Source organism: Caretta caretta, chromosome 9, assembly GCF_965140235.1.
Source record: "Caretta caretta isolate rCarCar2 chromosome 9, rCarCar1.hap1, whole genome shotgun sequence".
Lineage (NCBI taxonomy): Eukaryota > Metazoa > Chordata > Testudines > Cheloniidae > Caretta > Caretta caretta.
The window spans coordinates 4824864-4841757 of record NC_134214.1 but is presented as its reverse complement, the minus strand read 5'-3'; the positions used below and the strand labels follow the sequence as shown (position 1 = coordinate 4841757).

The following is a 16894-nucleotide window of genomic DNA, read 5'->3' as shown; positions in this document are numbered from 1 at the left end:
ATGCCTCCTGCTGGCTTGTCTCCTAAATTCCATCTGTGTTTAATGGGGAGCAAACAGGTCAGCGAGGACTGAACTGGGGCATTGGTCAGGCTGGGCCTTCTGCATTTTAATTGTAGCCTTGATTTTCCCCAGAAGTTGGTGGGTAGGTGGATGGAGTTTTATTCGTGAAAAAACAAGACAGTGATTCACACTTATTACCCCACCTCCTCAGGTGCCAGTGTGCACAACTAATGGGCAAGGCTGAAATCTAGCTGGGGCTTAATAACACCACTTTGCCCAGTAGCGTAACCGTGTGAAGCTAACGCGAAACGTTCTCCCCTGTGGAGAAGCGGGTGGACGGAACCAGGCTGACATTGCCATTGTGGTGATGGGGAAGGCTGAAGGGGGCGAGCACGTTTCTGTCGAGCCCTGGCAGCTTCCGGGCTGGTGCGAAGTGGACTTTTCACCAGCCAGACAAAGTGGAAGTAGGTGGTCGTAGGCCGTGAAATGTGCAAGAAGATCAGGTAATCCACCACCTTGTGCAACTTTAATCTAGGAGGCTCTCGAAGAGCTTTACAGATCCAGGGCCAGATTCTGACCTGATTTACACCCGTGGAAATTGGGAGAAAGGCTGTCCAAATCATTGGAGTTACCCCTCTATCAGACTGGTCTGTGTGAGACTGCGAGACAGTCCGTGCATAATGGGTGGAGGCAGTGACTCACTTGCTACTGAAAGTAGCCATTTGCCTCCCTCCGTGGCGACAGCCGTGGAACCGTTACTGTCGCAGGGGTGGGGATTGGGCCGCTGTTCTACTGTTATTATTATAATAATTTTATAGCAGTAACACACACAGCCTTCAGATGATAGGGGCCCCATTCTGCTGGGTGCTGTTCAGGCTGAGAGAAGAGACATTCCTGTCTGAAAGGCCTACACTCTAGAGAAAGTTCTCAGATGGGACCTACTCCCAGCCTAGCCGGACTGATCAGAAGTAAGGGGCAGAGGAAACCTCGGAACCTGACCCTTCCTGATGCTGTGAAATCTCCTGCAGGCGTTGCCAAAGTACCACTGAATCTTCTGCGTTCGGATTTGCATCCATGTCTCCTTCTCTGAAGATCCGCTGGAGTTGTTCTCCTGAGCTGGCTGCAGAATGTTCTTCAAAGGTCTCTAAGAATATACCTATGCTGTGCTCCTCACCATGAGACCGGGTTGAATGTTTTTATTTTATTTTATTTTTTTAAATTAGGGAAAAATATTTCAAAATTGTTTCTATTTTTAAGTCTTCCCATTTTCATCCATTTTTGTTTTTTAAAAATATTTCACTTTTTTTTTATCAAAGCAGTATCTGGTGTGGTTCTCTGTTGTTTGTGAGATGAAAAATGTTAATATTTTTGACACTTTCTCTGAAAATGTTTGAAAAATGAACATTGTTGAAAAAGTCAGCTTTTTTGAGAAAAATCTTTCATTTCCCCCCCCAAAGGGCATTTTTTGATGATTTTATTTTTTACTGTAAGTTTGAACCAGCTCTCAGTGCTGGGGGATAGGAGATCTCTAGTTACTCTAATGAGGAGATGAGGTTGCTGTTTAGCTGCAAACATTCCTTTCTGCTAACCTTTCCACCGTCCTTTCCTATTTCTTGAATGGACTATGAAAGTACTCGAGGGATTAGAACTGTGCAGCTGTGTCGAGATCCCAGCTGTTTCTGTACTTGACTTTCACATTGTAGCACATCACTTTGTTCTCCACTGTTGTTTTTCGTATAAAAGCAAGCGTGTTGTTAGGCATCTGAAATAGTCGCTCCTTTGGGCCATGTTATAATAGGAGGATGTTTCATTATGACAGCTTCCAACATCGCATCGAGGCAAAGACCTTTTACATACGCCGCGAAAAAAGCAAAAAACATGCGTAGGCCAGATCTTTGAGCCTCTGTCTTACCAAATGTGTGTCTGTGTCTGTGTTCCGTAAGCTGTATTTTGCAACAACTGCTGGAAGTTATCCAGAGGAGCTCATAGAAGACTTTGTGACAGTAGAAGAAAGAGGAGTGAAGGTCAAATTCACATTAATGAAAGCTTCCATCACATGCTGTTAATGCCCCTCCCACCCCACAACTTGGGTTGTTTAGAGGCAGGAGAAGTAAAAGAAATGTTGTCTTCCAGATGTGCAGGCTTCAAAGTTATCCTCCCTTTGAATGTGTGGCAAAGTCTTTAGTTTTCAGAGTCAGGTGTGGGTGTGAAAGAGAATATTTTTGAATTGTTAGTGGGGCAAAACTGAGAAGAAGCGACTCCTTCACTGTGGCTCTGATTCAGTGAACCATTTAAGCACATGCTTAATATTAAGCACGAGCTTTGCCAAATGTGGGTCTTAATGATGCTCTTTGGGCCTGATCCAGTCAGATGACGCTTGTTGATTTCACTGCCTTTGGATCTGCCCTTTAGATCTTGGGAAGTTGGTGATTAAACTCAAAGGGATGGACATCAGGACTCCTGGGTTCTGTTCCTGACTCTGCCACTGACTCTGTGGCTTTCGACTAGATTGCTCCCAGGCTGACTTTCAAACAGTGCAGACACCAGATATGTGTTTGTGCAGTTATAACTGTGTGTGCTTCTGTGTGCCCTTCGTGTTCTCGTGGTTGTGGATCAGGCTCCTGGAAAAGTCACGCGTAGGGCTCGCTGTGTCTCATTTTCGCTGGCTGTAAGATGGGAATAAGACTTAACTCCCGTGGTTACTGTTCTTATGTCAAAAATCTACGAAACTGGTGGAGTATGAAAAACAAATAGGTGGCAAATATTTGTGAGAAACTTCATTTGTTTTTCATCCAAAATGTTTTTTTGGCAAAAAAATTCCAATCAACACAAAAATATGTCCTCCGTAACCTCCCAGTGGTATCAGAGATATTGCATTTGTCTCCTGAATATCGTGAAATTCTGTGCTGCTCCTATTCATAGAGCAGGATGGCCATAAAGCCCCTGACCAAGGTCATGGCCCATTATTATTATTATTGAGGAATTCTGCAAGGCAGATATTGGGAATAACTGCGGCGCGTTCTGTACTCCTATAGCTTCAACCATAATTCATAGACTTTTTTTTTTTTTTTAAGGCCAAAAGGGTGTGATTGCCACCTGTTAATAAAATGCTATATTTTAATACTACTTTTCATTGGGGGTACTTAAACTGCTTTACAAAAATTAATTTAGCCTCGTGGCATTTCCATGGGGTAGGAATGCACTGTACCCATTTTACCAGTGGGGAAACTGAGGCACAGAGGTTCCCAACAGTTCATTGGCCACATAGGGCACAAAACTGAGGTGTCCTGACTCCGCAGTCAGCTGGTCTAACCTCTGACCTCAGTTGTCTGCTCCAAGCTCTAAGCCTTGTGGCCTAAGTCTCATCCCTCCTTTTAGCAGCAGGCCCTTTGAGATGCCCATAATGGAGATGGAGGCCACGAAGCCAGTTCTCTTGGGTATTCAGCATTTTAAGGACGCTGACTTCAAAGAGCTGGGTGCATGGGAGTGAGAGCATCCCGGGGACATCTTTATGCCAGGAGAACACCCTGGGCCTTGGTGGACTTGCCAGCAGTAGCAGGGTCCTCCTTCCCAAAGCTGAATCGTTCCTCCTATGGTTGAGGCCCAAGTGAGCTTTTCTTCACCAGTAGGCGTGCCCTCCGGCTTTCCTCCTAGTTGCATGGTCTTCACCAAACCTACTTCCCGTCCACGAATGTCTTCGTTTCCCGAAGCGCCTCTTGCATTCCGTCAGGGCGGTGATGGGTATACAGGTTGCAGGAGTTTCTACTCTTGCTGCTTCTTCTCTGATTTGCAGGGTTCCCCTTCCAAACTCTAGCGTCACAGAGTTAGCAGTGCTTTCATTTCCATGCTGTTACCTTCACTTTCTTAAAAGGGAGGATGGACAGTACTGGTAATCCGTTTCCATTTCCCACAGGCTCCTTGGGAGCATGGCTGATAATGCATAAAGTTTCACACCATCCTGTGGAAGGGTGCCAGGACTACACTTGACAGAGAGGCGGTGCGGTATTGTGCAGGAGTTCTTAACCGCAGGGTCACGACCCCCAGGAGAGTCCCAAAGGGGGTCACAACCACAGTGGTGGATTAAAGATTTTGCTGCCCTTAGGCCCTGAAATAATTGCCGCCCCCCCATCCCAGCTCACCTCCACTCTGCCTCCTCCCCTGAGCGCGCTGCCGGGTCCTGCTTCTCCCCGCTCCCTGCCAGTGCTTGTGCGCGAAACAGCTTCGCGAAGGAGGAGGGAAGTGGGGGAACGTGGCCCGCTCAGGAGAGGAGGCGGGGCTGGCGGAGGGATTTGGGGAAGGGGACCAATAGGAGCAGGGAGGGGGCGGGGAATGGGTGGAGTTGGGGCAGGGATGGAGGGCGCGAACTGGCGCAGAGGGAAGCAACCTCTGGCTGCTATTATAAATTTGCTGGCCTAGGCCTAGGCGTTAATATGCCTCTGCACAACCATCCTGCTCTTCCCATATTGCTAAGTGGCAGGAGGGTGGTTCCAGGGGGTCCTGATGTGGAAACAGAGGGTCTAAACACAGGTTTACTCGGTGCCATTAATGGTTGTAGGACAATATGCCAGGCAAGGCAGTGGTGGAAAAGGCACCACAGAGTGAAGAGGGAAGCAAGAGGCCTTGCTTGTACTCTCAAGAGCACAGAGCCAGCGAGAGACGCTGTTGGCCCTAGCTTTGTTGACTGGTTTCTAGCAGGTGTTACGAGCTGCAAGGGTTGGGAACAGTGCTTAAAACCTGTTTGAAACAATTCCAGTGCAAAATACAGAGGGAGGACGGTCTCATGGCCAAACTCCCATGACCTGGGATGAGTTCTGTTCCCACTGACTCCCTGGGTGAATGTGAACAAGTTTGAGGCCTGATTTTCAGCACTCCCGAGCACTGGCTTCCAATATAACCTAATCTGTTCTTTGTTACTGCAGTATCTGAGCTCCTCGCAATCTGCAGTGTGTTTGTCCTCCCAGCAGCCTGGGAGGTAGGGCAGTGCTGTTATCCCCACTGTACAGGTGGGAAACTAAGGCACAAAGTGACCTCCCCGGGGTCACACAGGAAGTTTGTGGCAGAACAGGGACTCAAACTTGGGTCTCACACATCCCAGCTTCTTGGAGCATTCTTCCTGGGAGCCCCCCTTGAGTTCAGCTGGCATTGTGGGTGCTCAGCACACCTGAAGAATCAGGCTCCTGCTATGTAGCTGTTGAGAAGGTACTCAGCAGCGTTTGTGGAATTTAATCATGCATATTTGTAAAGTGCTTTGAGAGCCCCAGATGGAATGTAAGGTATGTACTGTTACTATTTTATATCCTAAGCAAGCTTCTCAGGGCCAGACTGGCTTCAAACCATCTTCTATCCAGAATGACTTAGAACTTGGTGTGAAGCCATGATCTTTCAGCTCTCCTTGGCCCATGCCAACCAAGCAGTATAATAGGCCAGATTAGCAGAAATGATGTTTAAATTTAGGTCTGAATGTGGTGTATGTAGATGGGCCCAGAGACAAATGAACTCACTCTCTGTTCAGATTCATTTTACCAAATGCCACTCCCTCGTTAACATCTTATTGCCTCCAAGGCAGCGAGAGGTGGTGAAACTGTGATCATAAATTTATCACTGAGTTACGACAGCAGTCCTATATTTTACCTGAGCTGTAAAAAGTAATCAAGAGGGTTGAGCATCTCCTCAGTTCAGCACAAAATTAGGGACATGACACAAATCCTTATTATTAATTTTTTTGGTAAATTTCAGAGAATATTTCGTTGTCAGATTTTTAGAAATGAATCAGATTTAGTCTTACAGGAAACGGTCTAGTTCTCTATGGTAACCTGAAATTGAAATCCTTCCCTTCTGCCCCCCCCCCCCCAGCCCCCCACCTACTGAAACTCTTCCCTTGTGAAGTTTCAGTTAATATACCAGACTGGATATCCCTGCCTAGTGAAGCATTCTTAACAGGTAATACAGGCAAAAGGTTCCTATTTCAGATAAAGCTGCAGAGGTGACTTGATCACTGCTCGGCGTTAGTTCTTTCGATACCATTTCCTTGTGTGAAATTTCAGGCACTATAGAAGTGACAGAAGTGAGCAGCAGATTTTAATTTTGAGCGGTCTGTCTGTAAGCCTTGTGGGTAACTCTAGGTCTTGCTGGCATGGATTCCAAGACCAGAAGGGACGATTGCGATCATCCAGTCTGATCTCCTGGGTAACGCAGGCCAAAGAACTGCCCCAAAATAATTCCTGGAGCAGATCTTTTAGCAAAAACATCTGCTCTTGATTTTAAGATGGTCAGTGATGGAGAATTCTTGGTAAATTGTTCCAAGGGTTAGTGACTCTCATCGTTAAAAAATTACACCTTATTTCCAGTCTGAATTTGTATAGTTTCAACTTCCAGCCTTTGGATCATGTTAGATCTTTCTCTGCTTCACTGAAGAGCGCATTATTAAATATTTGTTCATGTAGGTGCTTATAGACTGCAATCAAGTCACCCCTTAACTTTCTCTTCGTTAAGCTAAATAGATTGAGCTCCTGGAGGCTCTAACTATAAGACAGGTTTTCTAATCCTTTAATCATTCGTGTCTCTCTTCTGTGACCCCTCACTGATTTAGCAGTGTGTGACTGTTGTATTGTGTGCTACGCTTTGGTCTTCAGCCATGCGGCCTGGGCAGTTGTTTGCTCTTCTTTGTTCCTTAGTTAAGCAGGGATAAGCCTGGCCAGTAGTTGGATGTTGGACTCTGAGAGCCCGAAGCTGCGGGAGATGTTCTTGGGAATGACGACTCAGCAAGTGCTGCTGTTTCTATACTAACTCAGAGAGACCTGTCCAGAAGAGAAAGTGAGGCGGGTGCGTGTGGTGTTGGCAGTGCAGCTTTTCAGAGGACTAGTTAAAAAACCACACCTGATAATTGCTGTCATTAAACGTCCCATAGCTTTTTACAAGTTAGGGTGGTTATGCCTGGGGTCCTCGCCAAATTTCACTTTGCATGAGTTATGATGTGTTTACCTATAGTATCCCATACAGGTTCAACTGGGTGCAGAATTCTTTATTTCCTGCCCGAAACTATTGTGTAATGGTCTGTGAGCTGTTACCAACAACGGTATTGCACTCCAGAGATTGGATATGTGTCAGTGTTAAGTACAGTGTAAACACAGTAGCTGTTTTATCATACTATACAATAGATGTTGTCAGAGTATGTTGCAGATAGAACTGGTAACTACACCCAGAGTTAATATTGCTGAACACTTTTCATTATATGACTCTTTTTTCAGTTGCTCATAAGTTTGTCAAACTTCCACCATTTGATTTCAATTTTTTCATGCCAGTTCTCTGTTTCAGGCTGGTTTTCTCTCACCTCTTAAAGTTTCAGTTAAAACAGGTCAGCAGTTTCTGAAGATGAGATTAGGGGAAAAAGAGATTGTTTTGTCCAGGTTAAAAAAATTCCTAACCATTTTGTTGAGAAGCTCTGGAATCTACGTTGTGGGATAGGGACTTGGAGATTCAGCAGGGAGGTCATCGTGGTATCCGAGTTGTGCTTTTTGCTTTCCTGGTGAAATTTTGGCCAAGTTATAAGTTCCTGAAAAATCTTTTTGCGTGTGCCCAGTGAAGACTGTTTAGACTTTGGCAGCTAAACTCTCCAAGCGTTTTGTGTGTTCCGAGCATGCTTAATCCTGGGGCGGAGAAGGACTTGTTCTGCAGTTGCTTCTCCTGGCTGTTGGTTGCTGTTGGAGCAATAGGTGCTGGAACTGAAAGCCGGTGAGGCTCTCTTCTGTGCTCTTGATGTCCCCACAACTGGTTCCCAACCAATGTGGAGAAGGAGGTAACTGCCTGGCTGGAATGCAGAGGGATGGGAGGCAGAGGGTGGAGGACAGCCTGGGAGAGGGTGCACATAATAAGGGTTTATAACAACTATAACAAAGGCCCCTCCTGAACTTGGGATTGAACCCAAGATTCCTGAGTCTCCACGTTCCTCTGCTTTCAGCAAATAGCTGTGAAACCCACTGTCGTCGTCCTCTACTGGCAGTTCCATGTTGATGATAACAGCCTACTACCGCTACCATTTACCTCACTAGCTCAAGTGGCAGTGGCTTGGTGTTGTGGCTCTATAACCGCCAGTCTCTAGAGTCATTCTTACTCTTTCTCTTACTATTCAGGTGTTTTAAACAAAATGGAACCGCTTCAGCAGGAAAGATTGAGAGAGACCCTCTCAGAATACCCCATAGCTTAGTGGTTGGGGCACTCGCCTGGATGGTGTGGGAGGGAAGGGAGGTCGGAGTTCAAGTTCATGCTTTGGTTTTGGCTTGGATTGAGTCACATTTTTAGTTATTTATTTTGTTTTGGTTTTCAGAGCTGCCAGCAAACCAAAAAATCAGTTATTTGCACAGCTCTTATTATGATACAGTCTTTGACTACATGATTGCAAACTGTTTTTCCCCCCAGGACGTGGACTCATTGAGTGCACAGAATGAATGGTGCTTGTTGAATGGGTAGTTACTTAACATTTCTTTTTATCCTCATTGCTCAATATGTGGCTTTATTTAACGCATATCATCTGAACCCTGCACTGAATGCAAAATTAACTTTTTTCCCATGCTACTGTCACCGGAGTAGCTGAAAGCTTCACAAATGTTAATGAAGGTACCTTTGCAATGGCTAGGCAGTGGTATTATCTCCATTTTTCAGATGAGAAATTGGCAAAAGTGTCCACTAATTCTGGGTGCTCAGTCTCAGACATCTGGGACCTGATTTTTCACAGAAGGTATCATTTGTATAGCACTTTTTGGTCAAAGCACAGCTCCAGTCAACTTCAGTTGCAGCTGCGAGCACTCAGCACTTCTGGAAATTTGCTCCAGGTGTTTCAAGCTGGGTGCCCAGAAAACGATCTAAGTCACTTGCCCAGCCTCTCATCTAGGAGATCTGTGGCACCTGCAGGGATAGAGTTCTCCAGGGTGACATTCAGCTGCCTTAACCAGAAGATCATCCTTTCTCTTCCTGTAATCTCCTGCCTCGTTCACTACTCACCTTTCAACTTCTGCAACCAATGTGGCGGGGGCCCTACGGGCGCCCTTCCCTACCCGACTTGGATGAATTACCAGATCGCTATCCATTTACCTGCCCTAAATACATTGTGAAATAATTGGCTAAACCACACTGCGTCTCAGTGTTTTTGTTTCCAGCAATAGGACTGTCAGGCACTGTGATAAATGGACAGACAGCTGGATCTGGTTTTACTGGGGCACGTGTTGGTTCCTCTGTTGCTGTTTTGTAACTTCTTGCAGCATGACATTTATAAACTAAAATGCTGCTTCCCCAAAATATCAAAGGAAATAAGGCCACTTTTCACCACAGACATAAAAGGCTTCTAATGTACAAGTGCAGCAAGCACCACTGTGGAGACGCACTCTGAAGAACAAAGCCGAAAGCTAATCACGTCTAATGCCTTTTAAGTTTATGCCTCCTTTTTCTCTTCCAGACTGTCTCACAGAGCTTGAAGGCTTCAGTGATTGCCTCACCAAGAATTGACGGAGGAAGAACCCTCTCTAACTTTTAAATGCCTCTTTTAATTTTCCTAAATCAACCTAGTGTCTGGGCCAAAATCCAGTTTTGGTGATCACATTCGATTTAACTTAATTCCTTTGCCGTTTCAGTTGCATTCAGTATTCTTCTTGGCTTCCAGTGCTTCCCTGTTGGTCAGTACTGTTGAAGAGCTGCTATATTCCATGCATGTGGTTGCAGTCCCGTGATAGATTGAGGTGATTCCTACATGCATATATGAGTTGCTATGCACCCTCAACTTCCATTGATGTTGGTAGGAGATAAGATGCTCAGCCTTGGTGGCACTGGTCCTGTCAACAGGGCTGCATGTATGCTTGAAGTTAGGCATGGGTTTTGGTACCTTGCTGAATCAGGCCTATTGTTTGTGAAGCATTTTGGGATCTTTGAGGATGAAAGCCACCACATCGATGGAAGTTGTTAGTCTATGCCACCTATAGTTACCATATACTGGGAATGGCCTAGTGGATAGAGCATGGGACTCATGAGACCTGGATTCTATTGGCACCTCTGCCACTGGCCTGCTGGGTGACTTCGGGCAAGAAATATCTCCTCTCTGTACCTCAGTTGCCCCATCTGTAAAATGGGGATAATGAAACTGACCTCCTGTGTGTAAAGTGCTGAGAGTTCTAGGGATGCAAGAATTTGGCATTGTTATTTTGCTAGGGACAGTATTGTGGCAGCTGTTAATCTTCTACCGCCAGCACTGGAAAAACATTTCTGTTTTCATAGCTGTGCCAAATGGGGCCACGTTACTTTCCTGTGCTGACAGCAGTTGATTCCCCTACTAAAGTGTAGGCATCAGCAAGAGAAAAATGATCTAGGAAAGCAAAAAGACCCAAGGAGGGAAGAGAAATTGAAAAAGAACAAACAGCTTCAGTGAAAACTTGGTGAGAGACAAGGCACAAGAGAGAAGGGGGCAGGCAGAGGGAAGAGATACATGACTGGGTTGGCGCATTGGCCTTTTAACCCTTGGAGACGTGGCTTTGTATATTTAATTCACGGGTTGGGTGGTTCGCAGGTCTGACCCCCGGTGGACAGGTATCTCTGTTGCGAAGCCACTGTGCAGTTTGGTATTGTTGGCAGCCTCTGCTCTGTAGAGGCCTAGGATTTTGAGTAGATGAGTGTGGAGGGGTATTATTTAACAAGAGCTGCTTTCCTGGTAGACTTGATTGTCTCTGTCCACTGCTTTTTGTTTGGCAGCTTTGAGGGGAGATAAGACACACACACTATCAATCCTCCCTGATGGACAGACTTTGGGATATTGGTGCTGTACAGTTCTACTCACCTCTTTCCCTCCTCTTTTTTCACAAGTTTTTTTAAAATCCTTATTGAACGGAAGCCCTTTGGTTTGGAAAGGAGATTCCGTTTTATTAGAAGTCTTGCAGAGCTGGAGGTAGATATCAATTTATGGGCACAGAAATAATGCAAGGTTCCATCCACCCTGAGTTTCGGGCCCAAGTTTAACTGGGTGCGTCCCACAAATTTGTAAGCGTGGGCTCGGAGAATACTAAAAGCATTACCCAATCTCTTCAGGATCAGTACAGCTGATGATGTCATGATGTGATCTGATGTGTGTGGCATGTTGTCACAATACATCAAGACAAGTCAAGCCCTTTGTCATGGAGGATAGAGCTTTAGGGGGGGACCCATAATTATACTGATGTGAATTGGGTTTTGCCCATGAACAGACGAAAGCTTTTTGCACATTCAGGCAGCCAAATACGAGGGCACAGCTTTAGGTCCTTGCAGAGGGATTTTTCTGCATAATGCCCATCAATGTTGGTGAGAATTGTACGGCTAAATCCCAAGATTGCCCTTCTCTGCCATTCTTTGCTGCTGATTTCAACAGTCTATTTGAATGTTACTTATGATTAATGTTATGGGTGGAAGAAGGTACAAACAGTGGAGGATGGATGCTGTTTCCCCATGTGATCCCCCTTTCTGCCATGCTAAAGCAACAACTTTCTTTTTCTTTTCTTTTGCAGAAATTCAGAGGAGTGTGAATGTACGACCTGTTGGATGTGAGCTCCTTCTTCTAAAGCAGACTTGCAATATCCTAATCTCTTGCTTGCCTGGGGTAAGTGTTTAAAAAAAAAAAAAAAAGCCATTAGCATGGCAAAGGGAGGACAAGTGGATTTTGTGCCTGGGTTAATACATTTCTGTGATAGTTTTGCAAGCTTGTCCTGCAGGATTAGGAATTGAAGGGCGTGACACGTGTAATTAGAAAGACATTGCTAAATTAATACCTAGATTGACAGGTCTGCCTTGTCTTATGAGTGACTTAGACCTAACAATAGGTCTGCTGTCCTTAATGTTCCTGTTACCTGAATGAACACTTCCTGCTGGAGAGGACTACAAGCCCATGGATAATTAACACAGTCCTCCATCATTCACGTACAATATAATGTGAGTTAATGGATAAAAAAGAAACAGTACTGACCCTGACTTGGAGTTTGGTTATCTTTTGTGATGCACTAAGCAGTTCTGCATGTCCCTATTTCTGTCAGTCTCCTTTGTGTACTGGCATCGGAGCACCGTGGTCCAGACTCGAATGCAAACTCCTCTAGACGTTGGATTATCTGAGCCCATTTCCAGATGTAAATAATCCAGGTGAACGATCTGCACCGAGTCCTGCTTATTCCCTTCCCATCTCTAGAGTCAGTTGAGATGGGTTAGAAGTTCATTTTTCTCTTCTTGTCTCTCCGGTGTCATTCTTCCTTGTTTTCCTTTGCCCTGTTCTGAGAGCGGGCAAAGCAGGCTTTTGTGTGTGTGCACCCCCTTTATAGGAAAGATGTGTCTGACAGATAGGTCTTGAGGTTTGTCCCCCAGCTGGCTGTTAAATTCCGTTACCTCTCACTTGCTCCCACAGGAGTCATGAGTCACCCAGGAAAGCTTGGGAGAAATTTGAGTGGTCCTGCCACTTATACTGAGAGATCCTAACAAGAGAGGGTGGAGATCATGTTATATTTCACCTTCTTCGGGTGGTTAAATGTCAGAGAAATACACATGATGGAAGAAACCCCATCGGTTGGGGCTTATACAACTAAAATGGGCAAGACCCTGGGAAAGGTGCTATGCACTGTTCAGGAGACAGGTCGGATGCTCTTACTGTTGCGCTGTCCGTATGGCAGCTGGCATCCCACTGTGATATTTCATTGTAACGGGGTAGGAGCTTGGGAAAGCATCTGTCAGCCGCTCTGAGAGAGACAGGAATTGTAAAGGGGACTCCTTCCCAGTCACCTTGGCATGCATTTGCTCTTTAACGGGATCTCAAAAGCTCCGGCAACTCTCTGCTTCGATCTTCAAAGCAAAATACGTCAACGAAAGGACACAATTTACAGTGTGACCCCCTGATCTTTTTGATCTTGAACAATCAATTAAATCTAAGATGTTGTCATTCCCCTCATTGCAAGAACTGTTAATAAGCTGAGGTGCCACATCAGTGATACAGCTAGATTTCCAATCTTTTTCTTTCCTTTCGGGCTGGGCCAGGGTCAGATTATTTACAAAGGCTGCTCCATAAATCTGCCTATCAGGGCAGATGTTAGTGTTCTGATGTTGCATTGGTGAAAGAAAACAATGTTGAACTCTCGTCCAGGTCTCCCCTCTAGCATGTAAAGTGATGGTAAAGCTCACTCCGCATCATGATGATGATGATGATTCACTGCATGTGCATCGTGACTTCCACCTGAGAATCTCACGAGTGCCTGATATATATCATGAGAGGCAGGTCAGCCCTATGACTGGACAATGGACTTGGACTTTGGAGACACAGCAAAGCATACCAGAGCTGTGAATATAACCCAGGAAGTCCTTAGTTCCAGCTTATTGCACCCTAGTTGGTGTCAGTTCTGTAGTACGGTGTGAATGATTTTGCAACTGAAAATTTGTATTTTTTTTTTCCATTCTATTTCTGCTACGCCCACAAAGGAAGATATCTCAGGATACTTCTAATCTCTGTACCCTGCAAAGAAAACCTATTTCCTTTCACACGCTTAAGAACAGAAGTCTTGTTCTGAGTGCCAGTGAACACAATTTGTATTTGTTGCTTAACAAAGCCCTACCAGATCCTGGTGTGTTTTGACTAGCACTGTGTGGCTAGGTTGGTATGAATGTTCTGTGAACACTTTGGGAATCCCGAACACTGATGGGCGGTTGGTTGGGTTTTCCCCATTCTTAATGTTCATAGAAACAGTTCCTAGATGGCTCCATCCTGACCAGTTCCACAAAGACAGTATGCAGAGGTCAAGGTCAGTTTTTGGTTACCAATGAGAGAAGTTAACGGCATATGAGCCCAGTTTCTGTGGTTCCATGAATACAGCCAAAGCCTTCAAAAGCACAGAAGTCACAAGCCAGTGGGTTTTTTTTAAGGGAAAATATCAGGTAATGTAGGTCAAAAATTTATAATTTGGGTTTAAAAAAACCCACACCCTTTAATAGAATTTTTTAAAATAATTATTTCTAATATTCAGTTAAAACAATTCTTTTGGGGTAGGTTTTAACCACTCATCTGCAGTGTTTGCAACCTTATACGCTACATATTGGACAAGAATTGACTCATGTTTGTGAGGTGGCTCAGCAGATAATGTATTTATCCTCACAACACCCCTGGGAGGTGGGGAGGTGCCGTTATTCCCATTTTACAGCTTGGGAAACTGAGGCACGGAGCAGCTCAGTGACTTGTCCAGGGTCACACAGGAAGGCAGTGGACAAGCTGGGAGTGTATTGCTATTATTTATTTGTGCTATAGCAGTGCCCAGAGACCCTAACCAAGGTCAGGGTCCCATTGGGTTAGGCACTGTACAGATGCATAATAAGGAGACAGTTCATTCCCTGAAGAGCTGACAGTCTTACTAGATAAGACAGACAAAAGGTGGGAGGTGAAGCAGCGGTACAAAGAGGTGAAGTGATTTTTCCAAGGTCATACAGCAAGTTAGTGGTGGTCAGTCTTAGAACCAAGTTCTCCAGAATCTGGAAACCTTCCTTCCTCTACCTAAAATGCAAGCATCTATGAAGTACGGTGTGAATGATTTTGCAACTGAAAATTTGTATTTTTTTTTCCCATTCTATTTCTGCTACGCCCACAAAGGAAGATATCTCAGGATACTTCTAATCTCTGTACCCTGCAAAGAAAACGGTCTCTCCCCCTTGTTGGAACTGAGTGAAAGAAAATCAGAGTTTTAAAATTCCTTAAGTTTTAATAATTGAGGGCCAGATCTCCGGGTGATGTGTGTGCGCGGGGCTCCAAGCATTGTAACGGGTAATATAATAACCTTTTGACAGACCTACCTGTCTTTCACCTGAAACTGACGAGTGAGGAAAGTAGGATGTCAAAGCACTCGGGTGCATTATTGCAGAACGTGACATTATTGCTGAGTTTAGTCATACAGCATCCTTCACAGGTGATGTGATTGTCAAAGGTAGATCTCCGTCTACTTGGACAGTCTTGCTGCATATGATGTGTAGAGGATAGGGTTCAAGTGCCTGGCTATATTACATGGCCCAAACGGCCAGCAAGCTTTGCTTTTTCTATAACGAGACAATTAACGTTAGCAGCAGGGGGTGATAGTCACTTTGAATGAACTAACGGGAAGGCACGGGAAAATGGCCGCGTTAAAAGGCCCCATCTATTGCACGAATAGATAATTCCTCTTAAGAACCATGTTTAAGAGGACATATCCATAAATACTAATAAGACTCTTTGATTCCAATTTTCAGGTAAGATGAACATTTTATTGAGTATTCTGTCTGTCACATTCAATACTTTAGCATGCCATCCTCTCAGGCTTATTAGCATAATTGTACTGCTTAAGCAACAATAAAAAATTCAGTGGTAAAATAGCAGTTAGCACAGGCAATTTGTTATCAAAAGCTTTTACTTAGGGAGATGTTCACAGCGTATTTATTAGTGAATTAGGGTTATAAATTATTTTTATTTAGAAAAACAAAAAGGGAAAGCGTTTTAGGAGGGTTTTTTTTTTTTTTTTTAAAATGGTAAATTGGACAGACTGAAAATTGGTCACGGCTTCTTTTCCTGTTATGTAAAAGCTCCAGCAATTTACATATGTAGTGTAGAGGAGATTATAGAACTAACTTGGGTTTCGTGTCTCTTCTGAGCAAAAAGACTGCAAAATCTTCTAATGTCTGCTAGGGTGGCTTGGCAGTTTTTTCCCTGTTCCAACCCCTTCTCCAGCCTCAACAAAATTATTTCCCTTGCTATTAAGGAGAACCATGAGAGCCACTGAAAAATGCTTGGTTTCAGAGTAACAGCCGTGTTCGTCTGTATTCGCAAAAAGAAAAGGAGTACTTATGGCACCTTAGAGACTAACCAATTTATTTGAGCATAAGCTTTCGTGAGCTACAGCTCACTTCATCGGATGAGCTGTAGCTCATGAAAGCTTATGCTCAAATAAATTGGTTAGTTTCTAAGGTGCCACAAGTCCTCCTTTTCTTTTTGAAAAATGCTTGTGCACGGAGGTGCACATGACAGTTACACAGATGTCATCAGCCTCTGTGCTGTGGCTGGAGGCAGAACCAAACCTGTTAGTTGCTTCAGGAAGGAGCGGGCTCACCTCCTAGACAGCTTGCCAGCCTGTTCCTGCCTCGACAGTGCCTGAGACACTTTTAAAAGATTAGTCATTCATTTCTCATTAGGATATGGGTGAAACTCTCTTTAAAGTGGGTGTGGTGCTTGTGGGGAAGGAGGCTATGCAATGCTAGCTGGTTCTCAGTTCAGTTCCCAGAGGACCAGTGTCTATATCCTATAAGTGGCTCTATGTGTTGGACCAATTTGTTGTCTTTGCTGGCAGTCTAAGAAAATGAGGGGGTAGGGAGCGAATGGGCAAGGCAGCCAGATTTTCCCCCTTGGTCCAAGGTGTCTCTAGAGTAGAGCTGACATGCATTGGCAGAGTGCAGTGTGTGGACTGCAACATTACTGACCACTTGCTTTCTCCTCGCATTCGATGACGAAATTGGAAACGGTCCATTTCTAGGAAATATTTAACTGAGGTGTGCACATGCAGATGTTCCTACACGAAAAAGGCTTATTGCAAAGAGGCGGGGGGGGGGGGGGTCTCACATTTTCCACGGGTGGTTTTGTTGCTAAAAAAAAAAAAAAAATCAATTTTTGTCATGATTTACCAGCATGGAAGAAGGGTGCAAAAATACACATACATGGGAGAAGTGTGCAAAATTACACCCACCCACACCAATATAAAAATGTTCTAATGGGAAAAACTCACTAGGTGAAAACAGGAATTTTGCCCAGTTTACGTGAGGAGAGCCAGCTGCTGCTCATAGTGTTCATAGAATCATAGAAATGTGGGACTGGACAGGGGCTCAATGGGTCGTCTAGTCCAGTCCC

General features: G+C 44.7%; 1 protein-coding gene across 6 annotated transcripts in view; it reads left to right on the top strand.

Annotated features, from left to right (window-relative positions):
- LPP (LIM domain containing preferred translocation partner in lipoma) overlaps positions 1 to 16894 on the top strand; it is a 444094-nt gene that overhangs the window by 75435 nt on the left and 351765 nt on the right. For all 6 annotated transcript variants that reach the window (XM_048863294.2, XM_048863299.2, XM_048863293.2 and 3 more), the window contains one exon: positions 11517 to 11608. The gene's annotated coding sequence lies outside the window, so the exon portion shown is untranslated. The remainder of the gene's footprint in view (positions 1 to 11516; positions 11609 to 16894) is intronic.